At 38.4% G+C, this 18,889-nt stretch overlaps 1 protein-coding gene across 2 annotated transcripts in view; it reads left to right on the forward strand.

The window, feature by feature from the left end:
* FBXO11 (F-box protein 11) overlaps positions 1 to 18,889 on the forward strand; it is a 72,039-nt gene that overhangs the window by 16,253 nt on the left and 36,897 nt on the right. The window lies entirely within an intron of this gene.

Consider the following 18,889-nt stretch of genomic DNA (forward strand, 5'->3'; position numbering starts at 1 on the left):
GAATAAAAGACTCAATAAGCAACTAAACCCCAGAAAGCGAACCCAAATGCATATTTACAGCATCTCTATATAGGATGAATATTGGTATATGTGGAAGAAAATGAGTAAAGGTTGCTGTAGGTAACTTCTGGATTAACTTCAGAGTGGTGAGACTTGATGCAATATTTTGAAGAATTATTCTTAAAATATGTATTCTGTGCAAAATAGTCATTAAAGTTACATGTCCATAAAGTACTTCAATAAATATACTGGCATTTTTAATACAAAAAGTTTATTTCTTCATTCTATAGAATATGAATGGTTTGGTTTTTTAAATTAGCTGTAGTTTGAGAATAAACATGTCAGGAATTCAATCTGACAGTTGCTTAGAATACATCTTAAGACCATTTTTGTGGGTGTGCTGAGCATGAATATAACAAAGATGACTAACATTCCGTGTGTTCAACCAGATTACAGGAGGGAACATGGCAGAGCTCGATGCACTTGTACAGTATCTTTGCTGCATATTAGAATAGACAGAATATCCTGGTTTTCCTGGTAGAAAAACAAAGAACAGAAATCTAAGGATGCTGAACCAGATGGAGTATAATTACTAGTTGACAAGTATTGTATATTCTAGTTCAGGGGGGAAAATAGTAGGCTGGATTTAGCCATGTTCGAGATCCATGTAGCATACTTGGTGTTGAGTGCACAAAATATATTTCACTTCCTAAAAATGTTTTGAATGCTTGTGATTTAAGAGCAACTCATGAGGGATTCCTTTCTTTCGAGTCTTTAGTGATACTGAATCTGCTTTTGTCTACGCTTGTACTTCAAATATGACAGACTAGATAAATGTAGTTGTGTAATGGGGGGCTTTTTGTGTCTTACACATTCTACGTGTGCAGAATTTGGAACTTGCTGTGATCTGTTGTTCTAACTTTGCATCTATAGTCTCGCTACCCTATTGATAGAGAAGGTGAATGTGCAGTGTGGAGTGACTGTGAAAGGATGGTATCATCAGTCTGTAGATGTTTTACATGCAAGGTTTTCCTCTAGGAACACTTAGACACTTCAGAGAGGCTCTCTTCAGGGTAAGGACGCTAGATAGTCAATAAAAACCTCTTATTTGTAGAAGTGATGGTTAATGCTGGATTGGTGCTAAATTGTTGGCATTGACCAGTGCTTCCTGAAGCACTGCAGTTCTCCAGGATTAAATTATGCAGGAAATGTGAAAAGACAGGAGCAGAATGAAGTGGCTTTGACTCTTCCTCCTCTAAGTATTTAAGGTTGGTTCTTTTTGTTTGGTTGGTTGGTTTTTTTTAAATTGTCTGGTGTCTGTAGGCACAGATGCATAGCTCTTGCTGTTTGACAGAGGTCTTGAACTTTCCTCTACCAAAGACAGAACCTCCTGTAAGTCCTTTGAGAGTCTAAGATATAAAGTAGAATATTTTCTTCTGAAAATATTTTTCTATACTTGAAAATAAGAGAGATGTCTGTTAAGGGAGATTATGGTTATGTCTCAGTTTTGTTTACTTGTTGATTTCTGCTTATAATTGGTCATTCCAACTACTGTAATATTTTTCTCAGAATATCACTGTGGACAGTGCAGTGCATCCATCTGCTACTAGTGTCTATTGTCTGTCAACTGGAAGTAAAGATTCATTCCATCATAATTCAGTCTCTGGCCTGTTTCTCATCTTTTACCAGTGTCAGAAATGCACACAATACTAACATGAAATAATTCACTGACTGTTAAGTACTACACTTCAAAGATAGCAGCCTGATTGGATGTCAGGCTTCATAGTTTTTCAACCATGGTTTGACTGATGCACCAAAATTTCTTTGTGTTCCTTACTTGTTAGTCATCAGTGGTGGCATATGCTCTGACATCTAAGGGAAAAAAATACTGTCAGCCAGCTACTGTACAGTGACAGGGCTCTTCCAGGTGTAATGTGTGTTTCTGGGTAGCCTGCCTTCTAACTGTGCTGGTTGCAAGCCTCTGGTTTCACAGGATTTGAATAATACCCACTTGTCCAGGCATAGAAGCCATGGGCTTTTGTGTTTTCTTTGCTGCCCAAAGACCTTTTGGGGGGTCATATGTTTCTGAAGCATCGGACGGTTCTTTGGCATCGAGATGCTTTTGTTGCTTTGGGCTGGGGGAAGAAGGTGACTGTCCTATGGAAGTGTCCTTGCACAGTAATGAGTGTGACTGCATCGTTCGCAAGTTCAGTAAAGAAAAACGTGGGATAAATGTGATTAATGAAATTAAGGACTTTTGGTACTGAATTGACCTCCTAAATGTTAATACAAGGTAAAGTAATTCAGGTCAAACATTGGAAACTGTGGTTCACTACATACTCCTTTATTTTCACCAGCAGTTTTCAATAGTATTTAAATTCAAGTGAGTTCATAGGAAATACTTATTCTACCCCTGCTTTATAGCAGTGATGTCTGAAAGAAGCAGTGGGTGAAAGAATGTGAGCAGCAATGTCTTTTAAACCTCCTTGCCTACTTTTGGAAGACGTGAATCGTTTAACTCATGAATCAGGTGGAGTATGTCAAGATGGCAGCAGCCAGTTCTGGTTTGACTCCATCAGCTTCAAGCAAGTTTTTGAGGGCAGAGTTCTTAAATCATCTCATCCCAGATTATCAGTTAGGAGAAGGGATGGCCATAAGTAAACCAGCAGGGACAGAGATGTGAACAATGTTCACATAACCCCAAAACAGTACATGGTCAATACGCTGCTATTGTAAAAACAAACTCAACGTGCCTACTTGTCTTGCTTTCTTCTGCTCTAGTCTTGCTTGCAGCCGTGTCCACGAGCTCTTCAGGGTACGTTTGGGGTTTTTTCTCCCCACTGTGTGTGAAGTGACTAACTTGGCTGCTTCACCAGGTGCTACAGCAAATTAATAATAGTGGAACAATTGAGTAGTTTATGGGTGTGTCAGATTGGTGAGTTCAGAACAGGTGAAACTGTGACGGGATGACTTGATGAAGGAAACTGAAACTGAGGTGATGGTTACAAAGACTGACAGAAAATAGGGTCAGGAAAATAAATTCAATTTGCTCGTGTTATATAACCATCTTAGTGCAGCCTGTAGATTCATTAGTTTGAGAACATAGTTTGTAAGGGAGAGTGATTGCGTGTGGCTTCACTTTTAGCAGATTGACTGTATTTTAGAGTGAAAGTGTAGGAGGTTACATATATTATTACTCTGACTTTCTAGCTGGAGCAGTCTTGTCTAGCAGGTGAGTTTTATAGTGTGTTCAGCCAGCATGTGTTTTAGCATACTTCAGTTTACAGTTGCAAAGATCCTTGAAACCATGAAGTGGTACAGTAGCACTTCTTGATTTAGTTATTTTTTTTTGTTTTTTAGATGCTTAATAATATGAAAAAATCAAAGGGAGCGTAGCTTGGTACAGTTCTCTCTTCATCCTTTCTGAGCCCCAGGAGAGCTCAATATGCACGTTACCATGTTAGAACTTCATTTTGAAATCTTAATTCTCTTAAAAAAGGTCTGTTGGATGTCTTGGAGTTTTTTGCTTTCTTTCTCAGCTCTAGCAGTAAGGGATAAATCTCCTGCACCTCTGTAACCAAAGCTTTTATTTCTGTTATAATCAAGTTTGAGCAGTGTAAATGAGGTTCCACAGTCAGGCAGCAGTTTCTTTACTTCTTCATGCTCGCCTTCCAGGTAAACACAAATATCTCATTACCTTTTGGGAAAGTCTTTAATTTGGAAAGGTGAGGAGGGAAGCAGCTTGAGTCCTCTTGTTTGAAATTTATGCAAATTGCCTTTGAGATTACCCTCTTTGGATTTTTTTTTTCTGTAGATACAATTAAATTGGAAAGGATGTTTCAGTTATTCATCAGCATTCAGTATTGTAAAAAGGTTGTTACAGCTCTAAAATTGCTTTTTTGGTTATAAATACATCACCAGTTGCTAGCCCCTTTATCTGTTTGTTTTTAAATAAATGTAGTGTTTTTGTAAAGACTTGGTGGTGTTTCACTTGCCTGGTCAAGTGTGTAGAAGTACCCTAGAATGTTTTACAACCTGAGTCAAAATGCCTGGTAGTGGTGGGTTTTTCCCTCTCAAACCTCTGGACCAGGAAGATGATGAAATGAAAGTGAGTCTGACACTTGGGAAGGAATGAGATAATGTATATGTTATGCAAATCTAAGAGAAGGAGGGAGTTTCTATTACTGCAGAACACTTTACCAAGTTATATTTTAGTACTTCGAATCAAAGCTTTAAATTACTGTGCTGAGGATGTTTTGACTTAACTGAAATATTATTTCTTCATAAAAGGTTCCTCACTGGTAAAATATATTTTGATATGGATTCTTTGGCAACATAGCAACAGCAGTGTGGAAAATATCCATGTTTATGTAGCAGTGTAATCTCTGTAAAGCTCTGTAGTTTTACATGTGTGCAGTTGAAAATCATAGAATCATAGAATGGGTTGGGTTGGAAGGGACCTTAAAGATCATCTGCCTAGTTCCACCCCTCTGCCATGGGTGGGGACACCTTTCACTAGATCAGGTCTCTCAGAGCTCTGTCTGGCCTGGCCTTGAACACTTCCAGGGATGGGACATCCACAACTTCTCTGGGCAACAGGTTCCAGTGTTATGGTCTGTCTTTCTATCCTAATATCACAATGTCTGGGATTTTTAGAAGCATGGAGTACTCAGCAGAGTGAAAATGGGCCAAGGTCTTTGAGATGCTAATGAACTACAAACTTAGGGTTTATAGCAAAGCAGTTGGATTGGACTTTCAGTGTACTGGTGAGGCCACGTGATAGGAAATCTGGCAAGTAAATATTATAAGTCTCAGTATGTTGAGCAGGAGTGGGAGAGCTTTCACCTGCCTGATGAGAATGATGGAGCAGTGATTGAATTGTTCTCTGATGCTGCCTTTGCCATATGAGTAAAGCCATGGCTGTCTTGGAAAGCGTTCACTTAGTTTAGAGACTCCACAAACTTTCCAGGCAACTTGTGTTGACATTCAGTCACCCTCATGATCAAAAAAAGTCTCCTTATGGAAACTTTTTTTTCTAATGTCCTTCCAGTGCTTAAACACTTTCTCCCCTTATTTTTGTACAGCTGTAAGCTCGGTGAACTTGTGCATTGCTTTGGGCCAAGGAATTCTTTGTTTTTTAGTTTAAATATTTGGAGCAGTTTGTCCTCCAGAAGAGATAATTATATATGAGATTATTTGACGTCCAGAACTTATCTGAAGGTTTGTTAGCCATCTGTCTTGTTTGTAATATGATGTTCCTTCTTAATGTTAATACTCTTTATTCTGCAACCTTTAAAGGATGTAGTTAGATGACCTAAAACCCACAATAAATTAATATTATGCAGTGGCAGCCCTCTTCAACTGAGGTATTGTGGCCGACCTATTCCATTGATGTACAAAACAAAATTAGTTTATCTGAATTAGAGGTGTTCATCTCTTCTGGTGGATCAGTGTGTTCAGAACTGTTTTAGATCTCTACACCTGTGACTCTTCTCTTACAATGTGTTTCTGCGTATTTACGTATCAGATTTGTCTCCAGAAGAATGCCTCGACAGCTGTGCATATGCACACAACTGCATTTTTATTCTTCATGTATTTAACCTTCATCAACACTAAAAAGTACTGAAAGGGACAGGATCAAACTGTGTAGGTTTGTTGGGAATAAGGGAGTTGAGGGATAGTCAGCACTAGTCATGGGATGGAGGGGGACCTCACCGTGGGGCAGCTACTGTGGCACATCTTGACATGTTTCAATAGTCTCTTATCGGTCTTTTTCAATTTTTTAAAATCTTTCTCTGGAAAAAAAATCAGGAAATGCAGGTAAAGTAGCCAAAAAAGGAGTTTAATGATTCCCTATTTCTCTGCCTATGTTTTGTCCACTGACTCTCCAGAGTGTCTTGGTCTGTAAATACCCTGCTTTGTGTCTGTGTCTGAGAGAAAATACATGAGGCAGATGGATAGTGATGGAAGCATCCAGATATGAAAGGAGAAAACTGACCATCTCAATATGCAACTTCTAGATGATCTTTGATTTTTTTTTGGGGGGGGGGAGGGCATAATGTTAAAGAACACTTCTTCCTCTTAAGACCCCTTTATGTCCTTGTGGCCTTCTAGCACAGGGTTTATTTTTGATGGCTTTTTCAATCTGTCTTTTAATGGCTCACAACACAGGATTACTGTGTGTAGTGAAGAGCTTTTAAGAGTCTGGAAGGGGCTGTGTTACTGTACTCTTTTTTTCAACCATACTGTTTCCCTATTGTTTTTTGTTGCATTCAAACACCTTTTACAGTTATTACACATTACTGAAAAATACTTTTTTGAATACACATTTACCATACTGTGGCATGACAAATTATAGGGAGTTTGTAGGAAGTGTGGTGGCTCAGACCTTCAAAATGGATATGGAATAAATGACAAAAACCTGTCCTGTCTGGTCTTAAAATGGGTGAATATTCAGAACTTGAGAAACTAAAAGTGGGAGTTCAGGTGCATGAGCAGAAGGACCTGTTTAAGAAAAGGAAAAGGTCAGGATTGTGCTGCAGGTATATAGAAAGACTAGATGTAAAAGGCAGTGGATGAAGAAAAACAACCCTGTTGAAAACTTCAGTACTTTTGGATAGTTTAAACAACATGAAAAAATAGTAGTTTCTTTCCGTTTTGTGACTTAGGCTTGCTTTGCCTGCTTGAACTTTATTGTTGCTCAGTGTTGTTAAGAATAAATTTGAAATGCAAATAATAGGCATCTACTTCATTTGCCAGGGAGGAATCTAAGAAGCTTTTTTTTTTTTTTTTTTAAGATGGGCGTTTCCATATTGTTTAGTGTAACAGAACTTTAGCCAATTTGGGACAATGAGAAAAACAGTTGAGAGATACTGAGAAAAGAAGCTAGATTTTTTTGTTGTTGTTGTTGTAATGAAATTGTCAGTAGCTGAGAATAGATCATCAAGATGCAGGTCGTTGTCTGCAGAGTTCTAAACTTAAGAGCATTCACTGCAAAAATGTCTCAATTTGGAAGCTCTTAAATTAAGCTGCCATTACATTTTACTTCAAAATTTTTCTGGAAAAATGTACCTGCAGTTAGTGTTATTAGTTACCAAAAGACATAATTAACAGCCAAATACACAGATTTTTGCCCTCCACCCCCACACCCTGACATTTGCAGCTGCTGGTGTTGTAGCCTCTGAAGTTTTACTGAAAACAGAGTTCCTGTGACGAAATCAGTTGTATTGCACATTAGAAACCTATTTCTGAAGTTCAGATGCACTTACACATGAGTTTATGTATGTATCTAAAAGCTCCTCACAATGTGAAACGACGGTGTTAATAGAAAATACTAATGGAAATTTAATAGCTGCTTAAAAAAGGCTTTTAGAAGTTCATTGATGCAGCATTTCATGCATGATACTGCTTTTAATGGTAAAAATACATCATCAGTCAGCATCTGACAGCATGTTTTCATTGCAGTTGAAAATGGGAAAGTTAAAACTAGGTGAGTGGTGTAGGGTGGTTGGTTATGAAGTGCTGTGGAATGGGCTGAGCAATGTGTACAGAATTTGCACAGTGCTCAGGTGTAAAAAAAGAAGTATATGTCTATAAAAATTACATGGTTTAAAAAAAGTTCTGTTTAGAAGTAGAGAAAACAACCAACCAGCCAATGTAAAAACTTGATTAATATATCAAAACTATGCCATTTGGTTTTCTAATAAAAATCAGAATGTAATTTTATTTTTTCCCCCTCCAGATGTTCAAGAGCAGTAACTTCTGGATTGGGGTACTTAGGAGATCCTTAGTCTACAGGGCAGGGAAGAACAGAGTGTCCTCCCTGTGCTGCAATTTCCTTGAACATATAATACAGAACCTTCTTTCCAGCCTTCCTGATGTTTGTTGTGCAACACATGTTGGCAGTGGAAAACAGATGATCCTGTTCTTGCAATTTGTATTTGTATCATGTATTAATATTATAAAACTTGGTAGAAAAGCTCTTTAATCTTTATCTCCCAGAGTAGAAGGTTTGAATATGCATACTTGTTCTCTGTGTAGGATTTACTTTCCTTCCTTTCTCAAAGCAGCCTGGGCTAAGTAGACTGTTGGCCCTTAGTCCTACAGTATTTGGTGTTGACAGCAGTTTTTTATTTTTTACTGTAGCTCTTAACAAATTAGGGTTTGAATCAGAAGTTGCCTACTGCAATGGTGTTTTATAGTTTGATGACAGATTTCTTAATTCGTTTAATAACATATATGCTGGCAAATAAGTAATGAGTAACAAAACGTTTTCCTCCTGCACCCTGATGGTACTTGCACTTACTATGGTTCCACCTGTTGTTTTCTCAGTTATTTCCCTGAAGCTAAACAGAACTATGCTTTCCTGCTCCTGACAGGCACTTTGGAGTTGATCATTCAAGGGATAGAATAATAGGAACAGTCCTTGAGAAAAGTTTTCAGAGTAAGTAGGGATTCAGATAAGTCTGACTTGGCGTGTGCAAACCTTGCCACAGGTAGGCTTGCAGAATTCAGCCTGACTACAAAGTGTATTAGATACAACATACTTGGGACTAATTCAAGGGTAATAAATGCTTGCATGTTTCTGGCATAATTATCATTAAACAGCCTTGCTGAAAGTCATGTGAAAAATAACTATATATTGTAAAAGGGGGTCTGTCTATGTAGTGAGTAAAAGAACAATAATTTGAGGGGAAGTAATGAGGTGTGTTTTTTTTTCCTCTCCAGTCTAATGTATTTAAGTTTTCAGTATACTGTTGCTAGTTGTGCTTATAGTGGTATTTCATAGTTTCTTTGGGGGGTGTATTGTGTTGGATTTTCTTTGGGTTTTGTTTGTTTTTCATTTCAGCTGTAACACTTGAAATACTGTGTAAGTGTTGATTGTAGTACTAGGGCAGGAGGAGAAAGTAGAATGCATGTTTAACATCATTGTAGTAGTAAGGGGAAATAACCAAAAGAGGTAGCAGAATTAATATTTTACCTTTTGCAGTTTACACAGTTATCTTTTTCTAGAGATATGCTCTTGGATATCCCAAATTGTGAGGAGTATTAGCAGAAGGTGTGCTTTCTTCCCACTTATCTTTCAAAAGTTTCAAGGTCCATATTTTTTCCTCTGGATTGTTTGGTGTTTCTCTGCTTCTTCATAGACCAATGGTTGACTTGGAATCTTTGCTTGGTACAGTCTGTATTTGCCAATCCATGTATGGATTTCTCCAGAAAACTGCGCGTCACGGTCTGTTGGCTTATATTGTTTCTGAAGGCTATGATAAAATGTTATTTGGGATCTATACAAAGTCAGAAATCGAAGTAGGATTTCCTTGGTGACCCTTTGTTTTTCGGTTACGTTTAAACATACGAAGTGCTGAAGTTGGTGGCTCCTGGGTCTTGACATTTTTTTTTTAATATTTTTTTCCTTCCTATGATTTAACATAATAGTAGGATACAGAAAGGGAAGAATGAGAGCCGAACCCAGTAAGCTATAAAGTACTATTAATGTACTTTTTCATCCTCTCTCTTCTTCGTTGGATGAGTTAACACTGACTGTACCCCCTTCGTCCCCAGCATGCAAAAAGAACTGTCTGGCCTTTCATCTCGGTTGCCTTTTTTTTTTCCTTCAGCTTTTTTGCCACTGCAAGACAGATCTGTGCCTGCCTCGCCTTGTCATGATAGGCATTTCATAAACACTTTTAAAATTCTGAAATCCTAAACTAGGAATTTCCAAAGGTTCATCAAAACTGCTCCTTGACATAACAAGGTTTCAGCTGGGCCAATGTAGTGATAGATGTCAGTCACTTCTGATGGAAAGTCCACATAAGGCAGATGGCTTTGCATGGCAAGTATCTCCAAATCTGCACTGCTCTTAGTAGCAGGAGATAGATTTTTTTTTTTTCCTGCCTTTGTTACAACAGTGTTCTGCAGATGTGGCTTATGGCAGAGAAATCTGTTAGAGGCTTTCATTTCCTGAAAATTTGGTGAAATGACTGTGCCCTGAGATGGTGTTTTACGGAGGTTGTGCTTGAAAAGTTGCAGTAGTGTTAATTCATATTGAGACTTGTAGATAGTTTTATTACACATAAACTTTCCTATCCTTTCAAGGGGAGCCATCTTCCTCTTGACTTCCTGTGCATCACAGAAAATCTCAGCAAATAGAGCAGTTATGGACCATAGAAAATTTGAAGTGTAAATTGTAGATTCATTAATGAAATCTCGGTATTCTAACTGAATTTACTCATTCCTACACTGTGGGTTTGCACCCAGTTTTTTCAAAGATATCAGAAACTCAACTGGAGTTGAGTGTCATGCTCATTCTTCAGTTCCAGCAGTGCTAAAGGCAGTTACTCATAATGCAGGATGAGATGAGGCTGGAAATAATTGCCGCCGGAAGTTAATAAAAACAGGAAATTACAAACTTCTAATTATTTTTCTTGAGATATTGGTGTCAAGAATATTCAGACTTCAGTCTAATTAAAGAAGGCAAGCTCTCTGCTTCATAATTCAGCTACTCTCTTCTTATTAGAAATAATTTGTCCTCACAAAATATATCATATTTAGTTTACATATGCTAATTAGAATATTCTTCTCCTGAGGTTCGGAGGCTGGTTTTCATCCTGTCAATGTCCAGCCATTTTACTGACATCATTGTTTGTGAAACTGAGTTCTCTGTTTCTTTAAAAATTTTTTTTGGTGGTGGTGGCTTGGTTTGTTTTGCTGATTGTTGGTTTTGCGTTTTTTAAAGTACCAGTGACTGGTTCCACAATTCCTCTGTGTGTCTGTTCTGGTCACTTTGTGTTGCTATTGGAGAATCTGTAATTTCCTCCTGTCTGAGAGACAGTCTCCTGGTAAGGTGGCATTTTTGTAGGCACCAAGGGTGTGGTCACAGGGTTGCGTTCTCACCTCTGTGTTCAGGCACCTTGAAGTACTGCCTGAATTTGAAGGTGAGTTGATCAGAAACATCTTTCTGGTCAGGACAAAGTGGGGATACTTGAACCTCTTTCAGTGTGTTTTTATTGATCTCACTGGCTGTGCTTTTCTAATAGACCAAAGTTGCTGTATTTCAGCCAAAAAGGGAGGTGACCTTTGAGGCTGCTAATTTGACTACTCTAACAAATGAAGCAGTATGACCAGGTAGAAATTTTAATTGGTCCTAGTTGGAATCTTGAGTCAGTAGTCAGACAGAAAAAAACCCCAGCTTGTAGTAATAAAGTCTATTTTATTTAGTATCACTCAGAAATATAATGAGGAAAGGCTCTTAAGCACTACATAGGAAAGGCTCTTAAACAATGTATATTTCTGAACCTTCAAATCTACTTGGTCAGCTTTTTCACTGTAACATCAAGCAACGTGCAGCAAGGCCACAGCTTTGAAAGTGTTGCTTTATAAATGAGGAATGCACCCAAAAAGGGATCCTTGTCCCTTCTCAATGAAAGCTTGTCAGAGCAGAAGTCAAGCTGCCTATTAAGCAGGAAGGGCAGTTCTTTTAATAAAATACTTGCAAGGCAGCCACCTGGAGATTTGTTTATTGCTTTGCTAAATGTTATATATTATGCTGTAATACAGTTATCAGCAGTTTGGGAAAACAATATAATTAAAAAAAAAAGTCTGTCTCCTTATTCTAGTTCATCAGTTCTACATGCTAGTGCTGATGGTTAGAGCTGCTTATTCTAAGAAAAAGATATTTTTCTTCCCTCTCTAAAATGAGTTATCTAACAAGCAGCTCAAGTATGCAGGTAGTTGCACAGTTATTCTGTATGTCTAATAAAAATGTGCATGTTAATGTACTTCTTTAGAAATTCAGTCTTTAACCTGATGTTAAATATCTCTTTTGGAGGTGTGGTTGTGGAAAGAAACCAGAATTTTTCATCAAATCCTAGTTACCACTTTTTGCTCCTGACTTGTGAAAAGGAAAATATTCTGGAGTACCTGGAGGGGTTTTTAACTAGTGTTCACACATGGTTTTGTGCTACATGGTTTTGGACCATGAACTCTGTACTGAATGAGGTTTAAAGATGTGAATAGCTGTTTGTGACTGTTGATAATTTTTAAAGAAAAACAGGTGGGGACAAGTTTTGGGCTTGCAGCCAGTTTCTTTCCCAGTTGTCTCCTTTCACTTTGTCTGGTTTGTGCCAGCTCTAAGAACTGAAGTTTGTGTCTTGCTGTGTAAGCTGTGTTTTAGCATGTGCAGCATTTCGAGGGTGCCACTTGACCTGACAGACCTTTGAGGGGGTGTTTTCTTTCCCATGTGATTTGAGAGACCTACGTGAGCATTGCTGTAGTAGGCTTCAAAGTGTGCTGAGGAGAAAAGATCAGATTCTTAGCCTCTCAGGGAAATTAACTTTTATTTAACACAAGAAATAACCTAAGCCTTAAGAAACTCTCAGTGTAGCTAGAAGTAGTTGCTTTTCTCCTTGTAGAAAATAATTTACATGTGCTGTAAAACTAACACAAGCTTTTGAACAAATACAGGTAGAGTTTGAGTGTCTGATCTATTCTTACTCTTTTTAGGCCATGATGACTGCATGACCTATTTCCAATGTCTCATTTGGGTATCAATGTTTAAAAGCTTAAAATGTAAATTCCAGAAAGGTGCTTTTTGGTTCTTGGGGTGAGGGTGGTGTGTTATGTGTTTTTTTATTGTGCTCTGTACAAGTACTGAGACTTTTAGCTTAAGCATAACTTTTTTCCTCTTTCAATTTAAGAAAGAATTTCTATACAGGAAAAATTCAAGGTATTCCAAATACTTTTTGTTTATTAAATAAACTGGTACAAGTTACAGTAGGCTTGTGTAGTGTTATGTATCTCTGGTTTATTATCAGTAAGAAATTGTATGTGTATTTAAAATATTCTAGTAGTCAGTAATGGTTATTGTGTCTAGTTGTTGCTTCCCAGAAGGCAAAACCTCTTCATCCCATATGGTGTTCGGCAAGTCTGATCTTTCCGTAGTCTTTAAGAAAGCATACATTTTTAATGTTAGGTCTGTCCCCTTTCCCAGCTGAGAGCTGCTCTGAGTGGAGATCTGTCTCTGAATCTTTTTCTTGCAGGGTCTCTTCCAGTTCCAAACAGCTTTGACTCCTGTCAGAGGTTAATCCTTCTCGTTGAGCAGTGCCATTAGAACCTTACAAAAATACCACCTCTTAGATTTTATCTTTCTGTGACTTGAGCTGCTTTGGATCTTGCTTGGGAAAATACTGCAGGGTTTCTTTCCTTAATGATAATGAAAATATATTACAGTATTTATTAAACTCCTTGGTGTTAGTAGTAAATGAATTTGCAGCTATTTCTTATTTTAATATTGTATTTTTAACATTAAACATAAAATGAAGGGAATAGCTCTATACATGCCTCTTGTTTTTTTGGGGGCTTTTTATTTGGGTTTGGTTTGTTTAGAAATTCACTTTGGAGAAGTGGAACTTGACAGTGAAGGACCACCAAAATGCTCCTGCCCTGAGGACACATTGAGTCTGGGCTCAATGACTTTTGCACGTCATTTTTCTCACTCTTGTATTTTTTTTTCTTCTTCTTCCCTTCATGGGAGTGGTATTCCCAGCTAGTGGTTTTCAAAAGCAACCTTAAGCCATCCATAATTTAAACTAACCCTCAAATGCTGTCTGGAATCCATGGGAAAGCCTCTACTAGCGTGAGAAACCTTTGCTCTGAGATGCAGAGTAGAACGTACAATTTCTTTACTCAGTATCTTTCATGTCTTGGTACTGTGTCTGCTTTTGAGTGTCAGCCACTTGTTGGGAGTGTTTGCAAGGACACAGGATGAGTGTCAGTCACACCACTGCTACATACATTTATTTAACAGCTCACTCCCAGAGACTTTGCTCCTTAAAGAAAAATGGTGGGTGGGTGTGTTCTGCTTGTTTTTTGTGTGGACAGTTTGTTACAGAGATGTTAATGCTTTTGTAGTTACTGTATGTGCAAATACAGAACTCCTGCCTTGTATTTGTGTTCTGTAAGTTTTTTGGCCATTATTGCTGGTTCTGTTGGGTGTACCTTCCTTCTTTACTCCCTTAAACTTGTTCTTCTCTGTTGCAATTTTGAACTAATCCAGCAATGAGGTATTTGGAACTGTCATCTCACAGGTTGGCACTATGCCTTATCCATGTTTTGCCAAATTTATGGCAAGATTCGCTCTACCCAAAGCAAGTGAACTGTATCAGTTCACATTTTAGTTGCTTTACTCAGATTTTCTTCTAATTAAGAAGACTGACAGTATTGGGTTTTTTTATCTTAATAGTTTATTATTTCATTCTGAAGTTGTGCTAGTTCTACTTAAAGACACTGTGTAATGAACTCCTGTTACTGTTGAAATTTGTTTGATAGGCAAGATGAATTATGGCTTCATTCAAATAGGTTCAATATGGATTAACTTTATTTTTCAGAGCTGTTTTTCTAGGATCTACTCCCAGTTTGATTTGGATTTTTCTATTTTAAAACTGGTTGGTTATGTTTCCCTCTACTTTCTTCCCCCAGTCTGCAGGAACGATTTCAATGCTGTGTCTGTCTGGAAATATCTGCCACCCCCAGTCTTTTGCTTCTCTTGACTACAAATCTTTTTGTTTGTTTTGTTCCTCCTGCCCCATTTGGAGAAGATGTGGAAAATTAGCACAAAAATGTGAAGCTGCAATGTTAAAATTGAAGTGATTTAAACCCTACAGGTTAGTGTATGAGCTGCCTCCCTTGAGTCCCCCTTGTTTCCTTTTTAACTGGTGAGTCAATGAGTCAATTTGGGGGGTTTAATACCTTTAAAAAAAAAAGAAGCTTTATCAACCTTACTATCTTCACTCTACTTGTCATTTATATGTAAGATGATTTTTGGAAATATTAATGGAACACATATAAGGTAGAAATGAAACTACATCATATGCACATGTTTTGGAAAAGGTGTTGCTGACGTGATGAACTTTCACCAGAAGTAATCTGTAGGTGGTTTTGTTGGGTTTTTTTTTCCAATAAATAAACTATTTTGACAACCCTTTGTCACTTTTCTGTAACTTAAAATGTCTTCATGAAACAGAAGAAGTCGATTGTGTCATTTTAATTTTTTTCTTTATTTTAATGTACTCACTTCCATAGCATTTGTGGAAAGGCAAAGCAGTCTTGACTGATTATAGCAGTTGCCAGAATGGCAGATTTCTTTTCTTTCCCTCATGGCAGTATTTGCCCTTACTGGTCTTTTGTGAGTCTTAAAGTTTGTGTATGGTTCAGGTTTCAAGAGTCATTTTGCACTATGAACTGAGATAATTCTTAATTTAAATTTAGGTTTTGACCTGTCAGTGTCACAAAGTTCAATAAGCATGATTTTGTTTGAAATTATTTTATCTTACTATACAATGTAATTGGTGTAAAATATTCAGGTAAATATTTATTTGAGAGCAGATTCAACTTAATTTAATTTCTTAAAAACTGCAGATGTATATGGCTTGGTTAAGACTGTGACAGCATCTGGCAGTCATTTCAGGAGGTATTTGTATGAGGATATTAATATTACACACACATTCTTCCAAATTTGTTTATCGACTTTTATGCTTCTGTCTTTGACAAATGTGATTATAATGCTTTCTCTATGTATGTCTAGCTGACACTTACACTTCAAAATAAGGTTTTTCAAAATATTTTGGAGGCACTGAAGTTCTGTATTTTAAAATAGATTTTTCTGCTTTGAAACAGCATACGTTTAAGTGGTTTTTAAGGAAGGATTTTCAAAATAGAGCTCTTGGAGTTCTCAGTCTTTTTTAAGAGTTGTTACATTGCTTGCTCAGGGAAGGATAATGTGCAGTGTTGGGGAAATACTACTTTGTGAGCAACATTTCTCTGAAGGCTCCCCCTGTAGCTGGTTTAGTCTGTTCAGAGCTTGCAGGGAGCGTTTGGAAGGCTAAAAACAAGCACTGAGGCTACTGCTGTAAAGGATCACTCAAGACCTTCAGGTTTCTTGGTAGCGTTCCACTTGGCAGTACACAGGCTGCACTTGGAAAAACACGATCAGTTGTTGTTCCTGAAGTGTCAGAAATCATCTGTGCAGAAGCCCCTCAGATGTGTGGCAAAAACTGCTGGTGAGAAGGATGTTATCCAGCTCACCTGACTGTGGGTATCCTTCCATAAGCACGTCACTTGTGCAGGTGACGTGTCAACCTGTCAGTAGGTTGAGGGCAGGGCCAGGCCAGAGGATCTTGGCTCCTGAACACCTTCTCCCTGTGAGCTGCTCTCACAATACAGGAGCCTGTGTCACCGTACGCTCCAGGTGCACGGCCACATGGACCGGTGCCCCCAGGCTGGCACCACTCATCAGTGAAGGGCACCTTGGCTCGTGTGTGCTGGGCACCCTTCTGCCTCCCATGCCGTGTGGATTCTTGCTTTCCCTTGCTACCCTTCCCTCGTCTTACTTGCTGTTCAAATAGAAAAAGGAAGGTTTTAATTCTTCTGATACCCACGGTGAGCGCGAGTGAGCGTGTGCATATCCCTTAATGTCGTCTGTGCTAGAAAAGTGATCTTTGAGCGGGACTCCTGCCATCTTCCTAAAACCACTGCAAGAAAATGAATACATTTCTCTTCTGCTTACCCAGTCCTTCAGTGTTTCAACCAAACTGACCTTTACTGCCATTTTCCCTCTCAGGCTTCTGCCTTCTCTTTCCAGCACTAATATGTTTTGTCCTTTGTGGCCTCCATGGGTTTACTTCTGAAGACCTGATTGGGGTTTATCTGTGCCCTTTTCATCACCTATTGAGGGATCAAAATTCTGTGCTTTGATTTTTATTTTTCTCTTTTTCCTGTTGTCTTTGCTTATGATGCTTTTGCTGTGTCTCATGTGGCAATTTTGAACTATTGTACCGACCGTCCAGAATAGGGGGGAAAAAACCAGCTCTGCTGACAGTCATCTTGTGTCTTTAATGCAAAGTAGGGGAGCAGTGGAGGCTTTAAGACACAGCACTCAAAGTCCCTGGTTAGCTTCTGGAAGATATTAGCAACAGAAATCATAATTACTGTATCAAATTTAAAATAGAAACAAGGAGTGCAGAGTAGATCTGTGTGGCGATGTTTGAGTACGTTTGGGTGTTTTGCTGTGAGAGAGCCTTCGGACTGGTGGTGGTGCCTGAATTTTTCCTGGCAGGGCCTGCTTTACACCCTCTGCTTCTTTTTCAGCTCTGGTGTGCCAGGGGAGGCTGCTGTCTTCTGCCTGTTGATATCTTGTGAAATTGGTGGGGTGTTTTTGATCAGGGATGAAAAGAAACAGGTAAAACCAGGCGACTGAATCATGAGTATGCAGTGGGTCTGCTCTTAGGTCAGCAATCTCCCACAGGCACACAATGCCAACACTGGGCCAGACACTCCACAAGAAAACACTGCTGGTCATGTGTCAGTGTTCTTTAGGGTTTTTTACATAATTCATGATTACTTAGGCTTCTGAGGTAGAGAAGTGTTCAGCTGCTAGTGAGGGGTGCTCTGTAAGCAGCAGACAGGAAGACTGAGCCATCTTGTAGGTGCAGTTACAGAGGTGTCTCTGTTTTAAAAGGTGGTGGGTCTTGGTAGAAGTTCCACCGTTCACTTCTGTCCCTAAAACCTGTGCTGCAAAAGGGGGTGGTGGTTCTTGCCAGTCATGTGGTCTTGTCCCCTCGTGGCTGTGCTGGGCTGGCCAAAAGCTGATCACAGAGGTGGTACTTGCAGGTTGGTTTCCAGGTGGATTGATGAGCTGCTGAAGCTCTCCTAGATTGCTTTGAGCTGCACATGTACCACCAGTGAACTTCATCTTTGTACCAGATTCTGTCCTCAATTAGGTGTCCTGGCAGTGTTGTGATCTGTTACAGTACATGGCAAGGTTGCAATTTATAAATACCAGCTAAGGAACAGAAAAAAATGGCACCATAAGAGAGCAGGAGGACGCTGAATTAGTGTGGGGGGTTTTTCTCTCAGAGTTTTATTGTTTTGATGGTATGTGTAATCCAGTTTTGTAATTATTGTTAAACCAAAAACCCCTTAGGAAAATCATGATATTAAGATTTTGAAATGTAAGAGAGTCTCTTTAGAGTTGTTTCTTTGTGTTTTAAACAAATTACTTTAATATTGGAAGGGTAGGGGAGTTTTATGGTGGGATATTGGGGCTTTTTTGTGGCTTTTTTTTTTTTTTTTTACATCAGTCTCTTCTCAACCTAATATATTTAGGAAAACTGCTGGCTCTGCAGCACTGCTTTTCTGGCTATCACTTCCACATCACATTTTGCCCAGTTTAAGAACAAAAGACCAATTAAAATGAAATCCAAAATTTTTTTCTCATAGTTAAGCACCTGCAAAGAGTATACCTTTTACTTCAGTGGAGTTGGCTTAAATTTATTTTCTTGGGTTTTTTGTTTGTTTTTTTTCCTGGCCTTTTTAAAATTCTTGTAACTTTATAATGTAATGCTGGTTATAGGGCATGCAGTGATAAGTAATTATTTCTTGCTTATTTCAAGTATGTTCCATAAATATATGAATAGGGAAAATTGAAAGTAGTGAATCAAAAACTTTAAAATTATTCTCATCGCACTTTCTGCACTTCTTTTTTTAGGGGGCAGGGAGAAAATATGCTCTTAGTTTTCTGACGTATAATTTAGTGAAGAGGATGTATTTAAAGCTACCTCTATTTCACAGAAGGTTCTGTATGCTGTCCCGGGCTGTTCCTGAAATGTTAGAGGAAAATTCTGCCTTGAGTTTTGTACTAAATGTTATGTTTACTAAAGGATTTCTTGATAACATCTAGTTAATAATTGAAATCCTGTGTTCCTTGTTCTGCTGATTGTGTTAGGTGAAAAATTTGAGGTAATGAGGTGATGGAATTAGTGTAGTGAATTAAATGCTTGCAGAAAAACCGAAAGCCTAGGTGTCTCATGTAGCTTTAATGTATGCTGTGTATATT

The sequence above is a fragment of the Lepidothrix coronata genome, unplaced genomic scaffold (genome assembly GCF_001604755.1).
Source record: "Lepidothrix coronata isolate B3197 unplaced genomic scaffold, Lepidothrix_coronata-1.0 Scaffold313, whole genome shotgun sequence".
In the NCBI taxonomy this organism is placed as follows: Eukaryota; Metazoa; Chordata; class Aves; order Passeriformes; family Pipridae; genus Lepidothrix; species Lepidothrix coronata.